This window comes from Telopea speciosissima, chromosome 3 (genome assembly GCF_018873765.1).
Source record: "Telopea speciosissima isolate NSW1024214 ecotype Mountain lineage chromosome 3, Tspe_v1, whole genome shotgun sequence".
Lineage (NCBI taxonomy): Eukaryota > Viridiplantae > Streptophyta > Magnoliopsida > Proteales > Proteaceae > Telopea > Telopea speciosissima.
The window spans coordinates 52899363-52917407 of record NC_057918.1 but is presented as its reverse complement, the minus strand read 5'-3'; positions in this window follow the sequence as shown (position 1 = coordinate 52917407).

The window sequence follows — 18045 nt, the reverse complement described above, 5'->3', positions numbered from 1 at the left end:
AACCTTCGGCGAAGGGAGGCTTCCTGATCTCATGGCAGATATCGGCATACTCCTCCGATTGGAGATAGTCGCTGACTGCCGCGCTCCGAGCCGTGGCCAGATCTTCCTTGGCCTTCTCCTTCACCTCAGCGAGCCGAGCCTGTAGAGCCCGGACCTTCTCTCTCTGCCTGACCACCTCGGCCTGAGAGCTCTCCACTTCAGCCTCAGCAGCGGTGAGTTTCTCTTGGGTCTCCCGACGCCTCTGAACGGCATCCTGGGCGTCCTGATAAGCCTTCTTGCACTGGACGTCCAAGGAATAGTTCTCGGTCCGGAGCCGCTCGAAGAGGAGCATGGTCTCCACTGCTTTGGCGAACCCCTACAAAAAAGCATGAGAACAAAAAATCAGGATAAACTACACACATCAGATCATATGCAAGAGCCGACAAGGAAACTTACCATATTGAAGTCTTGAAATAGGGTGGAGAGGAGCTCAGGGTCGGACAGCGCCTCAAGCTTCTCCTTGTCGGCTGGGAGCCGACCTGCATCCGGCCATTCCTTGGCGTGAGCGGCCGACGTCAAGGCCGAGTCCCCAGGGAAGAGGCGCCAGGTCGGCCTCACAGGGACGTTGTTGGCCGAAGCCCTCCCCAGGATGTATCGGGAGATGTTGGTGGGAGAAGCCACGGGCGGAAGGCCGCCACTCGTCAGGTTTACCGAGAGCTTTTGGCCTTTGATGTCTCTCGGTGGGCTCCTCTCGCCTTTTTCGCCTTTCCCCTTCCTCGGAGACCCTGCTTGACCCGTGTTCTTCTCGGCCTCCAGACCGACCACCGCGTCCGATGGTCCCGGCATCACCCCCTTGCCCTTGGAGGCCTTGGAGGGCTCGCCCCGGGGTCTCTTCTCGGCATTCTTCTTCTTCCTTTCCGCGATAATCTCGGCCTTCAGCCGAGCTGTGTCCATTGGAGGAATGTGGCCGACCACTGCAAAAGAAACCGAAAACATAAAAAACAAGTCAGAAAAGGAAAAGAAAACAAAGTAAAGGGGTCGGCTCAGACAACTGAGATAAGCTCGGCAAGGATTCCTACCAGGGGTCATATGCCAACTCTGAAGAAACCCCTCGTCCTGAAGCTGGAGAACATCGAAGGGCGGACGCTGGGGAATCAGGTCGAGCGAGGTCATCTCGTTCTCGGTCAGGGGTAGTACTCTATTTACATAGTTCAGATTCATCTCCTTCCACTCGGTTCGGAGAGGGCTGTTGGGAATGGAAGCAAAGAAAAAACGGGGCTTCCAATACTTGTTGAAGGTCGGCGTGCCGACCAGAAATTTGTGACCCCCTAGAGCCGTACTCTTCCCTGATCGGCGGCAGAAGTAATACCACCCCTTCTCGGGAGACTTCTTCAGGAAGAAGAGCCGAGAGAAAAGCGCCACGCTCGCACCTCGGCCCATCTCGCAACAGGCGTAGAAGCCGTACACGGCCAGCCAAGAGTTCGGCACCCGGTGACCAGAGACAGGTGGAAGTGGTCCAAGATCTGGTCCACCAGGCTGAGAACGGGGAGCCGAAACGCATACTTGAAGGGCGTCTCGTACAGAGCCACCTCGTCGGGCCTGATGAAGCAGGCCATCTCCCCGGGATTAGGAACTCGGAGCTGAATGTCCTCGGGGATGGCGTAGGTCGTCCTCAGATAGTCGAGGTCGGCCTCCGTGATCGTGCTCGGAACAGTGCCGACACTGCCTTCCTTGGGCTCAGGGGCGTCGGTAGACGAGCTTACCGAGCCAACCCCCATCTCGGACGAATCTCCCTCACTTGATTCCTCATCGGATGAGGACGACCCGGAGTTCTCGGCCCAGTCTGCGGCTGTGGATTGGGCCGCGTGGTCAAACTCCATGGGTAACGGGGGCTCGGCCACCTCGGCCTGACGAAGCTCCACTACATCGGGCTTGTCCTAGGTCGAGCCCAACAGGTCTATGGTGGGAGAGCGAATGGGGAGTTCTCGGCTCGGACTAGCGCCCTCTGCCGCCCTGGCGAGCAGTTCGCCCATAGGACTACTACCAACTGACATACTGGGCGGAGAAGACTTACTGGTTGAAGAAGAGCTGAGCGGGAACGAAACGATGGCCGAGTCGATCACGAACGAAGCTTCGGCCGAGTCGATCACGAGCAAGCAAACGACGAGATCTACCGAGTTAACGGTTCCAAACTTGCCGAGAAGTCAATAACTTAGAGCAGTGAAGAATGAATAGTTAGGAGTCGCCTATTTATAATCCTTGGGTTTTACTGATCCAACGGCCGACCAGAGCTCAGCATGATCCAACGGCCCAGATCAAAGGACATTTCGAATTCCCGAGCCCGTCATAATGACTCTGCTGACGTGGCACGGACACCCAACCATCAGATCGTGCAACGTCAAATCCGCAGCAATAAATAATCTCGGCCCAACCGCAAGAATCTTCCAGACAAGCGCCCAGGAAACTTCACTCATCAACGCCGAGCCGACACCTGATGAGTGGGGGGCCTGTGATGAGGCATAAAACACCCCACCTATCAGAGGCTGCCACGTGGCCGACCCGACCTCAGTCCGAGAACCGAGTTGGGCCGAGCAGGAAATTGGGCCGACCCCATCTCCGATAAGTCACCTGACAAAGCCTGGTTTGGGCGAGCTGGCCGGTGGCTGAGGCCGAGATTATACGGGTCAGCCATAGACTCCTAGCCGAACTCGCGGCCGAGACCTCCTCCCGGGCCGACCTCGCAGGCCGAGCCCTCCTCTATTGAGGCTCTCATAGCACCCCACCGGGGATCTCCAGGCCACGTCAGCACATCCCGAGAATCGTGGGATAAGGACCGAGCCACGATCCCAGCGCAACACGGAATCACACTCTACATGGACTCTTACCTTAATAAGAGTCCGACCCCGAAAATAACTCTCCACTCCGCTCCACGCGAGAGAACCTTCCGAAAGAAGGACTCCTACCATACTAGGACTCTTCCAACCATCTCATCTCCTCCTTACTCTATAAATACCCAGGTATGGAGCACTATTCCTCATCTGGCTTCTTTACTACACAGTTACGCTGTCGCGTTGAAGACCTGACTTGAGCATCGGAGAGTCCTAGGCTGGAGCCACACCGGCCCTCTTGCGCTCATTGCTTGGTTTGTGTAGGTTCATCCACGGGCGAACCAAGTACCGGAGGTTTTCACACGCAACAACAACATCGGGATAAACTTAGTGTAGTTGACTTTAATTTCACCCCTTTGCAATTGATCCATGACTTTGTTACTAAGGTGCAACTGGTCCTGTTCTTGAATATATTGAATCCAACATCCAATTACTATGAAAACAAAACTTGACTTTCTTGAAGTGATCTAGTGTAAGATGTCTTGAATTTTCAAATAGGAGAAACAACATGTGTATCTATATTCATAAAATTGTTAAAGATTACAGATGCACGAAAATATAACTGTTGTTGAATTTCTGAGCAATAGGAATGAATCTTAATTAGACAACATTATGATTCAACTTTATGATTTAACATGTTTTGAATCCATAAGTTATACCACATGAAATCATAGTACATACCCATGCTTTGATTGATCTGCTTGTCGAGTTAATACTTTGTAGGTATTTTTGAATTATTAACTTCGAGATTATTTTCACTTTTTGCCTCAGAGATGATAATTTTGTAATATTCCATTTCTGTACAAGAACTAGTAGAGAATCGATATTGCGAAGGCAATCGGTTTTTGTGAGGTTTCATAGTGTAAATCCTTGGGGAAGAAATAACTTTCTTGTTTGATTGGTAGGTGAAAAGCTTCACTTCTCTAGTTGTAATTTTGTTTAGGGGTTTTTAAATTCTTTATCTATATTGCAATTTGTTATTACTTCTCAATTCTCTTTAATTTTACAAAGGATAGGCTTTTTAAACTAGAACTTATAAGTATAGTTCTATTTCTTATGCTGAAGTTTATTTTTTGATTGATGTGGGCATGAGGTACAGCTTGTATATTACAGTTCCGGTGTCACGCCCAAAGATGACGACTGTAGGTTGTTTTCTTATTGGCCCAATTGACCAAGTCTGTCCCAACGTTGCATTTCGGTTAAACATGAGATTCTTTATTTTCTATTTCTTAGGCATTAGAATGTTGTGGGATAATGTTATCTTGTTTGAATACAAAATCAGTTATGCAAATAGATCTTTGGGGGATTGATGTGTCGCATTTAACTTAGTTGTTGAATATTCATTATATATTTGACTTTCTATCCCGAAGAATACCTAAATGGTTGATCTCATTCTCTTTTTTGTGATTGAAATGGGATGATTTTTGGTAATCTTATAGACTCATTGCTACCTCTTTTGGCTCTCTGGTAGTATTTCTCTTTTAACTTCTATGAACGATCTTTCTTTTATGGGGTATGCTCATTCTTTTACTTATATTACCCTTAAATTTGACACATTGTGGAAGCATTGAATTTTTTTTTAAAACACATTTTCTAAGCTTGACAGAACCGCAAGATATGATTTACATAGCTATATGCGTCACTTTACCAAAGAGAAATTCAAAAGAATAGTTGTTGTGACGTAAGTTACACATGTAACTTATAATATTCCCAAGTATAGTATTATACTTGGGATTCAATTTCTTACCTCACGTGTAACTTATAATGTTCCATTGGTTCAGTGGTTGCAAAGAATCAACTGGACAACGCTCCATGAAGCTTTAGAGAAAATAAAATAGGATATATGTCACGTTCTTAAGTAATTTTAAAGCATCGTTCATTAGGTGTTAATGAAAATTTGTTCCCTATGCAAATACGTTAATTCATTTTATTCATGGATCATTGGGTTGCGATTTCTTGCTACAATCCTATCAATTCTGAGCATTTTTTATTTTTTTTTTTTGGGTTTGCATGTTGCAAAACTAACGCTATTGGGATTTTTATCCCTTCTATTAAAAGCTGACTCTTTAGTGGCAAATTCTATCCATGCTCCGAATCTGAGATGGATGTAGATTATATATCAAACCGTAGTCATCATCCAAATACTTGTAAAATGGTTAGTTGTTGTTTCACATGTGGTTCCATTTCTAAGGACAGTGAGATTGCATATAAATATATCAGCTAGTCTCATTTCTTAATACTACCTTTTATCCACCCTTACCAAATCAACAACTCTATCCTATTAATGGATTTTTTAAGATTGTCGGATGCTTATAAGAATTGATCTTTAATGGGAATAAAAAACTATATTCATATTTATACATTAAAAAAAAACCTTCTATTTGAATGTATATTTGGAAACCTGGTTTGAGAGGTTTAATAAGTTGAAACTTTACTTGTTATGCAAGGTTATGAGCCATTTATTTCATATCAAGGCTTGGAGCAGCTAGATCGATTCATCTTTATGATGACGATAATTCATGTATTAAATAGTTGCTTCGCAATGCTTCTAGCATTTGTAAAGGTTAGTGGTAGTTACATACTTGCAATCATGATTTTAATATCTGCAATACTAAAATACAACGTTTGGATAGACTTGGTGGCCAATAAAAAAGTAATCAACAGTAATTTCTAACAAACGTACCACTATAGTGACTTGGAGGGTCTCTTGTTATTTTCCCAAGTTTTTTTCTGGAATCTCTTCCTTACAAAATTGTTTGGAGAATTCTCGATTCTTAGATTTGAAACTAAAGCAACAGAGGAAGAAGATTTTGAAGAACGATCGAGGAGATGAGAGACAACCTCTATTTGCATAATTGATTTCGTATTCGAACTAAATTCTGTAGATTTTAAAGAACAGCTGAGAAGATGAGAGACAAGATCAATTTGCATAACCGTAGTGACTTGGATGGTCTCTCGTTATTTTTTTCAAGTCCTTCTTGGAGTCTCATATTTGCAAAACTGATTAGAGAATTCTCGATTCCTGGATTTGAAATTGAAGCAGCATAAGAAGAAGATTTTGAACAACTGAGGAGATGAGAGACAAGCTCCATAACATAATTGATTTCGTGTTCAAATTAGAGTTTGTAGATTTTAAAAGAACAACTGAGGAAATGAGAGACAAGATCCATTTGCATAACTGATTTCATATTCGAACTAGATAACATTATCTCATAACATTCTAATGCCTAAGAAATAGGAAACATAAAATCCCAAGTGTAATTGAAATGCAACGTTGGGATAGACTTGGTTAATTGGGCCAATAAGAAAATAACCTATAGTCATCATATTTGGGTGTGACACCGAGGCAGATGCCGCCATGTACCCATCCTACCCCATATGTCTCGAGGACTTTGACTCGGGGGGCATGTTAGTTTAATTACACGAGTGCCATCATATTTTCCACAGCCCATGGATCTAGAAATGGTTTGAAGATCGAAGAGAATGTCCTATATGTAAGGGTGTTAAATGGTTCGGTTCAGTTTTGGCTGCTTGAGGGTAGAAACTGTAACCAGACTGTTTAACTAAAAGGTCTCATGATCAAAACCTGGACTATTTGGTAAACGGTTTCGGTTAAATGGTTCTATACGATTTTACATAGTTTCGATTAGATGGTTACTAAGTCTAATTTACACTGGTTCCCTGCTACATTTTGTAATAGAAAGTGGATTTTCTATTAATCTTTCCAATCAGAAATTCCACCTAGTGCATCTCTTTTAATCTCCCTATTTCCTGATAACTTATTTAAAATCCGTAACTGTCATAGAACCTGTAATGTTTATACATTAGAACACCTGTGATAAAATTTATGGTTCTAATTTTTGAACACAAAAAAAAAAAAAACAAACAAATTGAATCTTAAAACTTAGTTTAGAGATTAACTAAGATAATAGCAGAAAACGAAGTTATTTGAAAGAATATCCACCAGGTCTCTATAAATTGGGGGCAAGAAGAAGATTAAGAATGGTTGGATCTCCACTGATATTGGCAATTGCAGTTTCCATGGCGCCTTTCGCAACTCTACCGATGACAAAATCAAATGTAAAGACCACACCATTGTTCACAATAGGCCTTTGGTAGTGCACATAACCATTAAGCAAGACGCATATAAAAATTAAGAATGAATACGAACAACGGAAGCCATGGTTAGAGCTTCAAAATACAGAGACCCAGAAGCACATAACAGTACGAATCAATAGCTCTCCTAAAACTAAGGATTTTAAACGGTTAGATGGTTTGGTTATAATCGATTTTAATTGGATTACACGGTTTGAAACCATTGGATTAATCTGTCTAAATCGGACTGAATCAATTAAATAAATAATGTCCTTTCTAAAACCATAACCGGACCTTTTAACTAAACGGTCTGCCGGTTTCAGTTTAATGGTTTGGTTCGGTTTCAGTTTGGTTTTGACACCCTTACCTATATGCAGACAACCTTATGCCGCCTAGTGTGTCCTATGTACAGATTATAATATGGTGTAAACCAATCTGAATTTTTAACTGCACATATATAAGTCTATTTTAGGCTATAGAAAAGAGATAATGACATTTTTGTCACCTAGGTAGTTTACAAGTAGACAAACCCATTGTTATCTTCTCTTTTTTCTTTTATTTATTTTACAGGAAAAATATTTTGTGATGACTTTTTTACACACTCTCTCTCTAGTTGATCTGGTACAACATGTATGCCTAGGCGTATATTGTTCTCCTTTTGTTCGCTCTAGTCCCTTGGGCATCACTGAACCCAACCCATCAGCACATAAGATAACCTGGTGGTTGATTGTGCTGGGTGTCATTGGTGTGATATTGACGGGGCTAGGGGGGTTGCAGGAGGAGGAGGAAGAAGAAGATGATTTGAGGATTTTAGGTTTGGGGATGTAAAAAGGGTAAAAATGGTATTCTATTTTATCATTTTAGTTCAAGATATAAAAAGGGTAAAATTGTCTTTTACATTTCAAAAAATTACACTTCACTAACACCGTCAGCCTTCATGGGTACGGATGTAATTGTTTAAATAATGGGGGATGTTCTGTAATTGGTTCAAACATGAGGGGGGTGCCTGTAATTTGCTCTTTGAGTTATTGGCCCAAACCTGATGGGCTGGGCTTATTGAAAGGCACACTGATGATACAACACATACACACGAGCTAGGAAGATACATTAATAAGGAATCGAACTGACAGTAATTAATCATCCTTTCAAGCCAATAGGACTCATGAGGAGTGATTTATGAAGGTCAGATCAACTCAGAAAAAGTTCCCGCAGAAGATATATAGAATTAGAAATCACAAAAACAATACTATATACAAATACATACCCGGTTTCCAACTCAAAGGGAAGACGGCCTGGAAAGCAGGAAGATGTTTGACTGCAGCTGAGTAGGAGATCGGTAGCAATGACGACCACAACGGCACAACTGTTGTACAAGGAACATGAGATTGATAAAATACAATGAACGCAGCTTCCCTTTTCATCCCATTCTTTTCTTCTCGCTTCTAATATATATAACTTTTTCCTTTTATCACAAACTCCCAACCATAGAGAGAAAAATATGTTAAGATCCACGGCCGAACTGGGTTTCCATAGACTGATGTTGGAAGTTGGAACACACTGATAAAAGGGCCTTAACTTTTTCCTTTTATCACAAAAATATTAAATTCTAATGGGCTGCACCATTCAAAGCCCGTTTAGAGTTAAACAGGTCCATAGTCCGATTAAGACCTAGTTAAGGCTCGATTAAAGCCCGATTCTAGTACCCAATTATAGCCCAAGCCCGTATAGGCCTGGCCCGAATATATAAACGGGCTTTCACAATGCAGGCTTTCTAGCTCTCATTAGCCCCTGCGTTGATGCAACATTTACTTGATCAGGCAGCGATCTATTGCCATGATTTTAGGGATCAATAGGGTATCGGCATAATCACCCGGATAGGATCGGTATTGGTCATGGGCGATCCCAATTCTGAAGATGGGTACAGACCAGGGGTAAAAAGATTTGTTCCATAAAAAAACATTTTTTAAATGAAAACCAAGTATAAATTAGCGACCAATACAGGCGATTCAAATCGGTATCGGCCAAAACCAATTCCTAAGAACCTGTGTTTTGCCTTATTTTATAATAAATTAAGGAGAATGTTCTCTGTGCTGCAGCGCAGCCTGCGCCTAGGCACATGGGTAGCCTGCGCCCAGGCACATGGGTAGCCTGTGCAGGGGGCAGGGTGGTCATTGCGCCCACCCTCATGTGCCTGGGCGTAGGCTGCGGTGTGGTACTGAGAACAGCGCCCCTAGCTATTAGAAAATAAAGACATCATACTTATATCAATACGAATAAGTTAAATTGTTCCTATCAACCAACAACATGTGCTGATTAAAATAGAATGGGAAGGGGGGGAGGATGGATGGGGAAGAAGGGGATTGTGATTGTGAATCTATTCTTGCTATTGCTGAGTATGGAGAAGAGGACAATGGTTGTAAATGATTGTGCTACTCAAGATTAACCCAGAATTGCAGTGCTTTTGTATAGAGCTGATTACATCCTCTTGAGTCGTACAAACGTGATACCATAGTCAAACATGGTTTGAGGAATGGTATTAGATCGTATTGTCGATATCGATTCTTGGCCGATCCTATATCGATGGATTGGGACGGACCAATGCTATAAAAAAAAAATTTTTAATCTGATTTTTGAAGAAAAACAGGGATAGATCCCTCTAATTCGAACCAATACGGGTCAATCCTGATCTAGATCAGATCAGTATTGGCTTTGATCAACTGATATCGTATCCGATACCTATTCCTAAATCCCTATTGCCCAAAGCTATCCTTTAGGAAAATGACTTCAATAATTTGTGGGAAATAGAACGCTAACTGATCATGCTTCTTGCGCGCATGGAATTTCCGCCTTTACATAGGTGCAAGATGGTCATTTCCAAAAGCCCAATACGATTTCTATGTCTAGGTGTGAGAAGCTGAGAACCCCGCAAAGCACATGACCGGTTAGCGTTCTTTCTCCCATAACTTATTTATGAGAAAATACTAGGAGGGGGATCACTGCAAAGCTGCGACCTACATGGCCCCTATATAATGTTAGGAACAAACAGGAAAGGAAAAGCTAAAAGCTGAATTTGAGTTTCAGTGGAATCCTTAGAGGGTTTGAGTGAAGAATTGCTTATTTTCTTTCCAAAACTGCCCTAGAATACAAGTTCAATTTTTATGCTCTTGTACAATTTTTTTGATGGGAAGCATTCTTATATTACTATTAGATAGAGAAAAACATATTTACATCATATAGGAAAGGGGGCATTACAGTCCTGTTAGTTATAGAGAAAGAGGCAAGGGAACGTAGTCTACTAGTCCATATGTTATTCTTAGGTTTAAACTGTACATTTATAAAGTTTGATGTTTTTTCTGCTAGTTCAAAAAAGTTTGGTATGAGACGCCATGGAATAGGTAAGTTTTGCTTGGTCGTAGCATTCAAAAGGTCATATAGGCTGTGGTTAGTGATCCAAATCTCCTTCAATTGGAGTCCATCTGTTGTAGCATGTGTCCATCCCTGTAAGATTCCAGTTAGTTCAGCTTGCATGTCATCAGTTGTAGGTGCAAACCCTAAAGATGTTAGAACATTCTGGTTGTCTAGCAAAATGCAATAAGCCCATCCTACTAGGCCTACATTTGGTTCAGAAAGACCTGCACAACACAAAAAAGGTAAGTTCATTTTATGATTGCTGTTAGTTGTGTCAAATTCATGATCTATACGCAAACTATTGTCAAGAGGGGGGTTGTGCATAAGTGGAGGTTTTAACTGGAGATCATGAATCCATTTGGTAATAAGTTTGAGTACAATGATGGGGTTGGGTACCTCCACCATATGAATAACTTTATTTCTTACATTCCAAATGAAGTAGCAGGTAATAATAAACACTGAAAAAAACCATCTGGCAGTCGGTTTATCAAAAGTCTTGGTTTGGAGGATTGTGGCACAAAGGTGTGCCAAACAAGAACTTCTTAGGTGCTCAGTTCTGAGTCCGAGGGATCCGCAGGCCCAGATACGCTTAGTCCATTCACAAGATAGAAAGAGATGCCAATGGGATTCATCATGAGCACCACAGAAAACACATGTAGGCTCGATCGATGTCCACTTTGAGAGAGTACTCTTGACAGGTAAACCTGCATGCAATACACGCCAAAAAAACAATTTAAACTTCGGATGAATATTTAATTTCCAGAAGAAACGCCACCACTTGGATTCAAGGGGCTTGAATTGCCTCAGTGGATTTAAAAGGTTTGCAGCTTTTCGGGTAGAGAAGTTGCCATCTTTTGTTAGGGAGCATCTCCATTGGTCCCCAGACTCAGAGAGGCTTAACTTTGAAATTTCAACATTCAGATGATTTGGTAAAAATCGTGCAAGGGTATCACAGTTCCACCTATAATTAAGAGTTAGATCCTTTACTAGGCTGAAGGATTGGTTGTGAAAACATGATGGAATACAACGGCCCGGTATTGTTGGTACCCAAGGGTCGAACCAACAGTGAGTTGTCTTACCGTTCCCAACTCTCCTCCACACCATTTTTTTGAGGTCAGGCAGCACCGAAGCAATACTGTTCCAAGTCCAAGTTCCTTTTTTCATTGCTACTTTTGGGTTGAAAATGGAGGTATTGGAAAAATATTTAGCTTTTAGAACCTTAGCCCATAAAGAATCATTTTCATTTATCAGTCTCCAGCCTAGTTTAGTGATAAGGGCCTTATTGTGAATGTGGGATTTGCGAAACCCCAGACCCCCCATGGATTTGGGGTTACAAATTTTGTCCCATCCAATTAGGCAAGTTTTATGTCTGGTTGGTGGGTTGTTGTTCCAGAAATTCAAATAGATTAAGTCAAGGGAAGCACAAATTTTTTGTGGGAACAAAAAACAAGACATTTGATAAGTTGGTATGGAAGCCAAGACAGATTGTATTAACACACTTCTACCAGCATAGGTTAGGCAATTAGCTTTCCAACACCCTAGTTTGGATTTAACTCGTTGGACCAGGGGTGCCAATTCCTTCACCTCAGATTTATGGTGGAAGAGTTTGGTACCTAGGTAAAGGGAGTTGTCAACCATTTCCTGCATGCCCAGTAATCTACAGGTTCTACTCTTCACTTCAGGGCTAGTGTTTTTACTAAAGAAGAGCTCGCTCTTAGAGAAATTTATTTCCTGGACAGTCAGATCAGAAAAGAGTTCAAGTGTAGCTTTAATGGCCAGTATGTCTTCCTCTAAATTCAGACAGAAAAACAGATGTGTGATTTTAGGGGCATTTCTAGCAACTTTAATTCCTCTGAAGGCTCCAGTATCCCACACGGCACCAAGCAGACGGGAGAGAATTTCCATGGTGAGGAGGAAAAGATAGGGACTGAGGGGGCACCCCTGTCGTAGTCCCCTAGAAGGCTTGAGGTGACCAAATGGGCTTCCGTTTATTTTGAAAGAGAATGAGGTTGTACTAATAATGGATCTAACTAGGTTTGTCCATCTATCAGGGAAACCAAGAAACTGGAGGATCCTAGTGATCATGACCCATTCCACCCTATCATAGGCCTTGAACATATCAAGTTTCAAAGCCACAAACTCCCTTTGCCCAGTTCTTTTCTTTTTTAGGAAATGAAAAATCTCCTGGGCAATAATAATATTGTTAGTGATCTGTCTTCCTTGAATAAAAGCAGCCTGGTTAGGAGAGATGAACCTGGGAAGGTAAAGCTTGAACCGATTAGCCATCAGTTTAGCAATGATTTTGTAGGAAACATTGCAGAAGGTATGCTCTTTTACAATTGAAAACTCTATTCTAACCCTTAACCATTCTAACTACTTAACAGAATCTTTAATCATTGGCTTATGTCATCTTGTAGTCTCTAGTCCAGCCTGGCTCTCTCCTAATTCTGGTACTCCTCTTCCTTTCTTGTTGATCTTCCTGATCTGGAGTATTGGAGTGGACGTTGGGCTCCAATTTCTCTTTATCACCCTATTCCTTATTGATAGTGTCAATAATTTACTGATGATTTAAGACTACAAGACTATTCATATCATTCCCTATAGCATAAAAAACAACCTTGTCCTCAAGGTTGATGCCAGGAAATCTGTCCACAAAAGGTCGAAAATCCTCCCATATAGCATCTAATGGATGTAACGTTTATGTGTTCATCAAACCCAATTTAATTTGATTAAATTAATTAATGTAGTTTTCTTTAATTATGTGCTTGTCATAATTGTATATTGCATCTCCCCAATTCAAACCATTTTGTTCACAACTATGGATAGATTTGGGCAATCTGTTCTATGGTTGCTATATTTTTCATTCGTACAATAGTGATTGGACCAAAATGTAAATATAGATACATTTCGTGTTGAACATGATCTACGAGGATTCTCAAATTATTCACCGTCAAATTGTAGTTGCAACGGGAATCTTCGGTAGTTTTTTTCTCTATACTTGAGAGACATTTGCCATTTTATTTATGTTTTGTACATTTGTGGTGTGTCAATGGTTGATGTCTACCGAAAGGACTGACTATATATCGGCTGCTCGATGTGCATAATGTAAATAGTTATGGATGTGATGCTCAATAAAGTTTTCATTGCTCGTAAAGGGAGAACACCAAAAAGAGAGTGAACGGATTTGGTTGTGCCAAATCCAAGGCCTTGGTATTTTGTAAAGTGTTTGTAAAGAATATTTTATTTTATTAATATTAAATTAAATGTATTTTGGAAAAGAGTTTTCAAAGAGTTTTATGGCCAATCAAAGTCCTCCATACTCTCGTGATAATAAATTATAATGGACCAGAATTGTGGCGGTGACATTTATTCCATGGTTGCAATGGCCCATTATAAGTGTTAATAGTGTGGGGAGAAAATGTAATAAAATTACCTACCACAAGGGGGTTTTCAGGTTACGCCCTAGTAGGATAGTCCTTTACTATAATTTTGGATAAGTTTTGTCCTTATGTGCAATTTAAGATAATCTTATGGGCTACCCTTCAGGATCACACCACTTGGTTAGATCTGGACCTTAGGTTTGCCACCTCCTCAATTACGTCTCTATATATATAAAGAGACCTAAGGCCAAAGATGATTGATGATGATAAAAAATCATTAGAACAATTTGCACAAAATTGTGAGAAAGCTTAGAAAGAGAAAAAGAGAGTCTTCTTCTTCCTCAAGCACTATTGGCCATTAGAGTTGAAGCAAGCTTGGGAGATCTTCTTCAAGTGTTGCATTCCTTTGGAGGAACACACCATTTGAGTGTTCTAAGTGACTTTGCTCTCCCCTTGAGGTTAGTACATTAATGTGTTTATTGAGATCCTTGCATGCTCATAAAATTTTGTGATTACATGAGAATCCCATCGCTTCCGCCGCCACTAACAGCATCTTCCACAGCCAAGCCTTCCCATTGAACCAGAATTTGAAGAACAATTTGACCCTGGTGGATGACTTCCCTTGTTGCCAAAATAGCTAAAGGACTATGAACAGACTGTTGATGATGACTCAGAACAGGCAAAGGACTAGTCGCAGAGAGAGGGTCTGCATGAAATGGGCGAAGCAAAGAGACATGGAAGACTGGATGAATTTGACTGCCAGGTGGTAATTGAAGACAGTATGCTACCATGCCCACCCGCTGGAGTACCTGAAATGGCCCATAAAAATGCATGCTAAGCTTTTGAGTTGACCGGGAAGCCACAGTCTGATGTCGATAGGGCTGTAGCTTGAGTAAGACCCAATCTCCCTCCTAGAATTACAATTCTTATCGATGCCCATCAGCAGCAGACTTCCTTTTAACTTGAGCTTTCAGCAAATTAGTCTTTAGGAGATGGATGAGATCAGTTTTGTCGCTGAGCTCATGTTCCACAGCTTCAACTCGAGTAGCGCCTGGAAAGTAATCTGGTAGTGCAGTGGGTAATCTGCCATAAAGAGCTTGGAAAGGGGACATTGCAATGGTAGTATGATGAGAAGTATTACACCATAACTCAGCCCAGCCTAAATAATTAGATCACTGAGTAGGTTTCTCATGGACAAAAGCAGCGTAAATATTTCTCCAAGCACTTGAGGACCTCGGTCTACCCATCTGTTTGCGGGTGATAAGTAGTACTCAAACTAAGAGTAGTGCCACTGAGTTTAAATAGTTCTGGCCAAAATTGACTGAGAAAAACCATGTAGCTTGCCACCATTTGGATAAACATTTGAGCGACCTTCACAACAGTATAAGAAGATGGTAAGCCTCCAAAATGTGCATACTTGGAAAGCCGATCCACCACCATCAAAATAACATAATAACCCTGTGATATAGGTAAACCCGTTATAAAATCTAACAAAATATCTTCCCAAACCTGCTGAGGCACAGGTAATGGTTGCAACAGACCAACAGGTAGTGTAGTCAAAGACTTAGTTTGCTGACAAACAACACAATCCCTCACAAATGCGATTACATCCTTGCACATACCTGGCCAAAAGAAACTTGTTGCAACTCTCTTATAGGTACGTAAAGAGTCAACATGGCCACCTAAAGGACTGGAACGATATTCCAACAAGATAGGATACTTTGGAGCTGAAGTAGAGCTCAACACCACTCTATTCTTATAATAGAGTAAACCTCCCTTAACCTCATACCCAGAATCAGCCAATAACCCAGCATGCCACTGTTGGTGGAAATTCTGGAACTCTGGATCCCTCAAATTAGACTCTAAGACAAGATCAATAAAGTCAAATTAAGGTATGGAAAGAGTCAACTGCAAAGCTATTGATGGGGAAACCTCCTCCAGTATGTCAGGTACTCTAGAAAGAGCATCGGCAATAACATTATCTTTTCCAGGCCGATACACAAATCTATAAGTGTAGCCCATCAATTTGCTGAGATAGTGATGTTGCTCGGGAGGCTGAACGACTTGGTTCATCAATTCCTTCAAACTCTTGTGGTCAGTCTTGATAACAAATCTCCTTCCTAACAAATAATGTCGCCAATTCAAAACTGCTGCAGAAATAGCGAAGGGCTCTCGAACATAAGTAGAAGCTGACCTCATCCTTGTAGAAAGCTTTTTACGAAAAAATGCTGGTGGATGACCTTCTTGACTGAGTGCAACACCGATTCCTACTCTTGAAGCATCAGTTTCTACCTCAAAATCTAATGCAAAGTTTGGCAAGGCCAAAACGGGTGCTGAAGTCATCCTTTGTTTCAAATCATTAAAGGCTTGTTGAGCAGCCTCAGACCAATGAAAAGCATCCATCTTAAGCAGATCAGTTAAGGGTGCTGCAATACTAGCATAGTGATGGATGAACTTTTGGTAGTAATCGGTGAGTCCCAAAAACCCCTAAGATGTTTAAGAGTCTGCAGTGTTGGCCACTGTAACATTACATTGATCTTATTACTGTCAACTTGGACACCCAAGTTGAAAACTATGTGGCCTAAATACTCCACAGATTCCTGGCAGAAGAGACACTTACTCATCTTTGCAAACAATTGATTATCAGCCAAACATTGAAGCACAGTCTTCAAATGGGAAATATGCTCAAGAATAAAGGTACCGTAAACTAATATATCATCAAAAAAAAAAAAAATGATCACAAATTTGCAGAGGGTAAGGTTTAAAAATAGCATTCATAATGGGTTGAAATGTTGAAGGGGCGTTTGTTAAACCAAAGGGCATGACAAAAAATTCATAGTGCCCTTCATGTGTATGAAAAGTAGTATTATGAACATCACCTTCATGAACTCTAATCTGATGGTACCCTGCACGCAAATCGAGCTTAGTGAAAACACTGGCACCATACAACTCATCCATGAGCTCTTCAATGATTGGAATGGGGAACCTATCAAGCACAGTAATGGCATTTAAGGCTCTATAGTCAATGCAGAAACACCACATTCCGTCTTTCTTTTTGACAAGTAGAACGGGTGAGGAAAATGGGCTTGTGCTGTCTCTAATGATACCCTGCGCCAACATCTCTGCAGCTAATTTTTCAATCTCAGATTTCTAAAATTGTTGATAAGGTCAGACATTAATTGGCTTTGATCCTGGCAATAAATGAATATGATGATCAAGAGCTCTTGTAGGAGGAAGAGTCTTGGGAATGCTGAACCCCTGTTGAAAGTCATCCAATAAGTGCTGAATAGCAGGATGTATTGTCATTGGTTCTGGATCCATCTCTTGAAATACTTGCAAATGGAACATAGAAGCAATGCCCTCCAAAGAAGCTAATTTCATCAAATTCTTCAAATGTAAAGGATTACCTTGAAGAAAGGGATCACCAACTAAATGAATTTTGTTTCCATTCCACATAAAATCCATAGTTAGCAATTTATAATCAGTCACCACAGGTCCTAATAACTCCAACCATTGGATTCCAAAAACCACCTCAGCACCTTCTATGGGTAAGACAAACAGGTCCAAAGTAAAAGCATTGCCTTGAAGAAAAAGAGTGACAGCCTTGTACTATTGCTTGCACACTAGAAATTCCTGATTTCCCACATAAAACTTAAATTGCTTACAGGGAATAATTGTTAGCCCCAATCTGATAGCCACACTTTCTTTAATAAAATTCTGTGTACTACCACTATCAATCAAGGTCTAAAGTTGATATTTTGCAAAGTTACCTTTCAATCTGATTGTTCTAGGATTAAGTTGCCCGGCAAAGGCAAGCACGTTGATCTTGTGCAAAGGAGCATCCGCGAAAGCTTTGGCCGCAACTTCCACACATTATGAATCTGCCTCCTCTTCCACAGAGTCACCTACTAAGAGCAAGAATGGTTGCTTACATTTATTGTCATACCCGCGCCCAAAATACACTCTAAATTTTTGGGCTAAATCCATTTGTAGGTGTTGTGGCGCTGCCTACAGTCGACACCTGTGACCTTGGACCGTAGCAGTCAAAGGGAAAACTCAAACACAAGGATTGGATTCACACCTTGATATTGGACCACACAATGGGTAAGCTTTGAACCCTAAATGTTTGGTATACATACCCCCTCGAAGTCCTTGATGTGTGGGCCAAAGCCCCACATCTCCTACTATTGATTTAGGCCTTGACAGTAGGGACGGAACCACTGTTGGTGAATCCGTCCGATAATCTGTCCATGCTATCATGCTGGTTTTATGTGTTTTATCATGTGGGGGCCCCG